The following is a 6708-nucleotide window of genomic DNA, read 5'->3' as shown; positions in this document are numbered from 1 at the left end:
CTGGCTCGTACTTTCGCATGTTTCGCATACTTTTTGGCCAGATCCTGGCCTTTTTCTGGTTTGGATCACGTAGTGATGTGGTACCACACTGAAGCAGTCATTAAAAACATGTTCTGATTCGTGTTTTAGAGGATAACGCTGTTTATGTCAGGCATAGTTCTGGTATTTGCAATCATCTAGCTCATAATTTCGCATTTTTCGGATACTTGCTGGCCAGATCCTGGACTTTCTCTGGTTTGGATCACGTAGTAATGCGGTACCACACCGAAACAGTCAATTAAACCTGGTTGCGATTAATATTTTAGAGGATAACGCCGGTTATGTCTCGGTTAGGTCTGGGATTTGCCCTCATCTGGATCGTACTTTCGCATTTTTCGCATACTTGTTGGCCAGATCCTGCGTTTTCTCTGGTTTGGATCCCGCAGTAATGTGGTTCCACAACGAAACAGTCAATTAAACCTTGTTGCGATTAATATTTTAGAGGATAACGCCGGTTATGTCTCGGTTAGGTCTGGGATTTGCCCTCATCCGGATCGTACTTTCGCATTTTTCGCATACTTGTTAGCCAGATCCTGGCCTCTTTCTGGTTTGGATAACGTAGTAATGAGGTTCCACACCGAAACAGTCAATTAAACTGGTTGCGATCAATATTTTAGAGGATAACGCCGGTTATGACTCGGCTAGGTCTGGGATTTGTCCTCATCTGACTCGTACTTTCACATTTTTCGCATACTTGTTGGCCAGATCCTGGCCTTTCTCTGGTTTGGATCACGAAGTAATGCGGTACCACACCGAAACAGTCAATTAAACCTGGTTGCGATTAATATTTTAGGGGATAACGCCGGTTACGTCTGGGTTAGTTCTGGTATTTGCAATCATCTGGCTCATGCTTTAGCATTTTTCGCATACTTGTTGGCCAGATCCTGGGTTTTGTCTGGTTTCGATCCCGTAGTAATGTGGTTCCACAACGAAACAGTCAATTAAACCTGGTTCAGATTAATATTTTAGAGGATAACGCCGGTTATGTCTCGGTTAGGTCTGGGATTTGCCCACATCTGGCTCGTACTTTCGCTTTTTTCGCATTCTTGTTGGCCTGATCCTGGCCTCTTTCTGGTTTGGATCCCGTAGTAATGCGGTACAACACCGAAACAGTCAATTAAACCTGGTTGCGATTAATATTTTAGAGGATAACGCGGGTTATGTCTCGGTTAGGTCTGGTATTTGCCCTCATCTGGCTGGGACTTTCGCATTTTTCGCATACTTGTTGGCCAGACCCTGGCCCTTTTCTGGTTTGGATCACGTAGTAATGTGGTACCACACTGAAACAGTCAATAGAAGCTGGTTCCGATATGTATTTTAGAGGATAACGCTGGTTATGTTGGGTTAGTTCTGGTATTTGCTATCATCTGGCACATACTTTCGCTTTTTTCGCATACTTGTTGGCCAGATCCTGGGCTTTTTCTGGTTTGGATCACGTAGTAATGCGGTACCACACCGAAACAGTCAATTAAATCTGGTTGCGATTAATATTTTAGAGGATAATGCCGGTAATGTCTGGGCTAGGTCTGGTATTTGCCCTCATCTGGCTCGTACTTTCGCATTTTTCGCATACTTGTTGGCCAGATCTTGGACTTTTTCTGGTTTGGATCACGTAGTAATGCGTCACCACACCGAAACAGTCAATTAAACCTGGTTGCGATTAATATTTTAGAGGATAACGCTGGTTATGCCTGGGATAGTTCTGGTATTTGCAATCATCTGGCTCATACTTTCGCGTTTTTCTCATAGTTGTTGGCCAGATCCTGGGTTTTTTCTGGTTTGGATCCCGTAGTAATGTGGTGCCACACGGAAACAGTCAATTAAACCCGGTTGCGATTAATATTTTAGAGGATAACGCAGGTTATGTCTGTGTTAAGTCTGGTATTTGCCCTCCCCTGGCTCATACTATCGCATTTTTCGAATACTTGTCGGCCAGATCCTGAGTTTTTTCTGGTTTGGATCCCGTAGTAATGTGGTTCCACACCGAAACAGTCAATTAAACCTGGTTGCGATTAATATTTTAGAGGATAACGCCGGTTATGTCTCGGTTAGGTCTGGTATTTGCCCTCAACTGGCTCGTACTTTCGCAGTTTTCGCATACTTGTTGGCCACATACTGGCCTTCTTCTGGATTGGACCGCGTAGTGAAGTGGTACCACACTGAAACTGTCAATAAAAGCTGGTTGCGAATAATACTGTAGAGGATAACGCGGGTTATGCCTGTGTTAGTTCTGGTATTTGCAACCATCTGGCTCATACTTTCGCGTTTTTCTCATAGTTGTTGGCCAGATTCTGGGTTTTTTCTGGTTTGGATCCCGTAGTAATGTGGTTCCACACCGAAACAGTCAATTAAACTGGTTGCGATTAATATTTTAGAGGATAACGCCGGTTATGTCTCGGGTAGGTCTGGGATTTGTCCTTATCTGGCTCGTACTTTCGCGTTTTTCGCATACTTGTTGGCCAGATCCTGGGTTTTGTCTGGTTTGGATCACGTAGTAATGTGGTACCACACTGAAACAGTCAATAGAAGCTGGCTCCGATTTGTATTTTAGAGGATAACGCTGGTTATGTCTCGGGTAGGTCTGGGATTTGTCCTCATCTGGCTCGTACTTTCGCGTTTTTCGCATACTTGTTGGCCAGATCCTGGCCTTTTTCTGGTTTGGATCCCGTAGTAATGCGGTACAACACCGAAACAGTCAATTAAACCTGGTTGCGATTAATATTTTAGAGGATAACGCTGGGTGTGTCTCGGTTAGGTCTAGGATTTGCCCCCATCTGGCTCGTACTTTCGCGTCTTTCTCATAGTTGTTGGCCAGATCCTGGGTTTTTTCTGGTTTGGATCCCGTAGTAATGTGGTTCCACACCGAAACAGTCAATTGAACCTGGTTGCGATTAATATTTTAGAGGATAACGCGGGTTATGTCTCGGTTAGGTCTGGTATTTGCCCTCATCTGGCTGGGACTTTCGCATTTTTCGCATACTTGTTGGCCAGACCCTGGCCCTTTTCTGGTTTGGATCACGTAGTAATGTGGTACCACACTGAAACAGTCAATAGAAGCTGGTTCCGATATGTATTTTAGAGGATAACGCTGGTTATGTCTGGGTTAGTTCTGGTATTTGCTATCATCTGGCACATACTTTCGCTTTTTTCGCATACTTGTTGGCCAGATCCTGGGCTTTTTCTGGTTTGGATCACGTAGTAATGCGGTACCACACCGAAACAGTCAATTAAATCTGGTTGCGATTAATATTTTAGAGGATAATGCCGGTAATGTCTGGGCTAGGTCTGGTATTTGCCCTCATCTGGCTCGTACTTTCGCATTTTTCGCATACTTGTTGGCCAGATCTTGGACTTTTTCTGGTTTGGATCACGTAGTAATGCGTCACCACACCGAAACAGTCAATTAAACCTGGTTGCGATTAATATTTTAGAGGATAACGCCGGTTATGTCTCGGTTAGGTCTGGGATTTGCCCTCATCTGGCTCGTACTTTGGCATTTTTCGCATACTTGTTGGCCAGATCCTGGGCTTTTTCTGGTTTGGATCGCGTAGTAGTGCGTTACCACACCGAAACAGTCAATTAAACCTGGTTGCGATTAATATTTTAGAGGATAACGCTGGTTATGTCAGGGTTAGTTCTGGTATTTGCAACCATCTGGCTCAAACTTTCGCATTTTTCGCATACCTGTTGGCCAGATCCTGGGTTTTCTCTGTTTTGGATCCCGTAGTAATGTGGTACCACAACGAAACAGTCAATTAAACCTGGTTGAGATTAATATTTTAGCGGATAACGCCGGATATGTCTGGGTTAGGTCTGGTATTTGCCCTCATCTGGCTCATACCTTCGCATTTTTCGCATACTTCTTGGCCATATCCTGTTTTTTTTTCTGTTTTGGATCCCGTAGTAATGAGGGTCCACACCGAAACAGTCAATTAAACCTGGTTGCGAATAATATTTTAGAGGATAACGCTGCTTATGCCTGGGATAGTTCTGGTATTTGCAATCATCTGGCTCATACTGTCGCGTTTTTCTCATAGTAGTAGGCCAGATCCTGGCCATTTTCTGGTTTGGATCACGTAGTAATGTGTTACCACACTGAAACAGTCATTAAAAGCATGTTCCGATTCGTATTTTAGAGGATAACGCTGGTTATGTCAGAGTTAGTTCTGGTATTTGCAATCATCATGCTCATACTTTCGCATTTTTCTCATAGTTGTTGGCCAGATCCTCGGTTTTTTCTGGTTTGGATCCCGTAGTGATGCGGTACCACACCGAAACAGTCAATTAAATCTGGTTGCGATTAATATTTTAGAGGATAATGCCGGTAATGTCTCGGTTAGGTCTGGTATTTGCCCTCATCTGGCGCGTACTTTCGCATTTTTCGCATTCTTGTTGGCCAGATCCTGGCCTTTTTCTGGCTTGGATCACGTAGTAATGCGGTACCACACCGAAACAGTCAATTAAACCTGGTTGCGAAAAATATTCTAGAGGATAACGCCGGTTATGTCTCGGTTAGGTCTGGGATTTGCCCTCATCTGGATCGTACTTTCGCATTTTTCGCATACGTGTTGGCCAGATCCTGCGTTTTTTCTGGTTTGGATCCCGCAGTAATGTGGTTCCACAACGAAACAGTCAATTAAACCTGGTTGCGATTAATATTTTAGAGGATAACGCCGGTTATGTCTCGGTTAGGTCTGGGAATTGCCCTCATCTGGATCGTACTTTCGCGTTTTTCGCATACTTGTTAGCCAGATCCTGGCCTCTTTCTGGTTTGGATCATCGTAGCAATGCGGTACCACACCGAAACAGTCAATTATACCTGGTTGCGATTAATATTTTAGGGGATAACGCCGGTTTTGTCTGGGTTAGGTCTGGTACTTGCCCTCATCTGGCTCGAACTTTCGCATTTTTCTCATACTTGTTGGCCAGATCCTGGGCTTTATCTGGTTTGGATCACGTAGAAATGAGGTTCCACACCGAAACAGTCAATTAAACTGGTTGCGATCAATATTTTAGAGGATAACGCCGGTTATGTCTCGGGTAGGTCTGGGATTTGTCCTCATCTGGCTCGTACTTTCACGTTTTCCGCATACTTGTTGGCCAGATCCTGGGCTTTTTCCGGTTTGGATCACGTAGCAATGTGGTACCACACTGGAACAGTCAATTAAACCTGGTTGCGATTAATAATTTAGAGGATAACGCCGGTTATGGCTCGGGTAGGTCTGGGATTTGCCCATATCTGGCTCGTACTTTCGCTTTTTTCGCATTCTTGTTAGCCTGATCCTGGCCTCTTTCTGGTTTGGATCACGCAGTAATGCGGTACAACACCGAAACAGTCAATTAAACCTGGTTGCGATTAATATTTTAGAGGATAACGCTGGTTATGTCTCGGTTAGGTCTGGGATTTGCCCCCATCTGGCTCGTACTTTCGCGTTTTTCTCATAGTTGTTGGCCAGATCCTGGGTTTTTTCTGGTTTGGATCCCGTAGTAATGAGGGTCCACACCGAAACAGTCAATTAAACCTGGTTGCGAATAATATTTTAGAGGATAACGCTGCTTATGCCTGGGATAGTTCTGGTATTTGCAATCATCTGGCTCATACTGTCGCGTTTTTCTCATAGTAGTAGGCCAGATCCTGGCCATTTTCTGGTTTGGATCACGTAGTAATGTGTTACCACACTGAAACAGTCATTAAAAGCATGTTCCGATTCGTATTTTAGAGGATAACGCTGGTTATGTCAGAGTTAGTTCTGGTATTTGCAATCATCATGCTCATACTTTCGCATTTTTCTCATAGTTGTTGGCCAGATCCTCGGTTTTTTCTGGTTTGGATCCCGTAGTGATGCGGTACCACACCGAAACAGTCAATTAAATCTGGTTGCGATTAATATTTTAGAGGATAATGCCGGTAATGTCTCGGTTAGGTCTGGTATTTGCCCTCATCTGGCGCGTACTTTCGCATTTTTCGCATTCTTGTTGGCCAGATCCTGGCCTTTTTCTGGCTTGGATCACGTAGTAATGCGGTACCACACCGAAACAGTCAATTAAACCTGGTTGCGAAAAATATTCTAGAGGATAACGCCGGTTATGTCTCGGTTAGGTCTGGGATTTGCCCTCATCTGGATCGTACTTTCGCATTTTTCGCATACGTGTTGGCCAGATCCTGCGTTTTTTCTGGTTTGGATCCCGCAGTAATGTGGTTCCACAACGAAACAGTCAATTAAACCTGGTTGCGATTAATATTTTAGAGGATAACGCCGGTTATGTCTCGGTTAGGTCTGGGAATTGCCCTCATCTGGATCGTACTTTCGCGTTTTTCGCATACTTGTTAGCCAGATCCTGGCCTCTTTCTGGTTTGGATCATCGTAGCAATGCGGTACCACACCGAAACAGTCAATTATACCTGGTTGCGATTAATATTTTAGGGGATAACGCCGGTTTTGTCTGGGTTAGGTCTGGTACTTGCCCTCATCTGGCTCGAACTTTCGCATTTTTCTCATACTTGTTGGCCAGATCCTGGGCTTTATCTGGTTTGGATCACGTAGAAATGAGGTTCCACACCGAAACAGTCAATTAAACTGGTTGCGATCAATATTTTAGAGGATAACGCCGGTTATGTCTCGGGTAGGTCTGGGATTTGTCCTCATCTGGCTCGTACTTTCACGTTTT

This window comes from Colletes latitarsis, unplaced genomic scaffold, assembly GCF_051014445.1.
Source record: "Colletes latitarsis isolate SP2378_abdomen unplaced genomic scaffold, iyColLati1 scaffold0018, whole genome shotgun sequence".
In the NCBI taxonomy this organism is placed as follows: Eukaryota; Metazoa; Arthropoda; class Insecta; order Hymenoptera; family Colletidae; genus Colletes; species Colletes latitarsis.
This window is presented reverse-complemented; position numbering follows the sequence as displayed.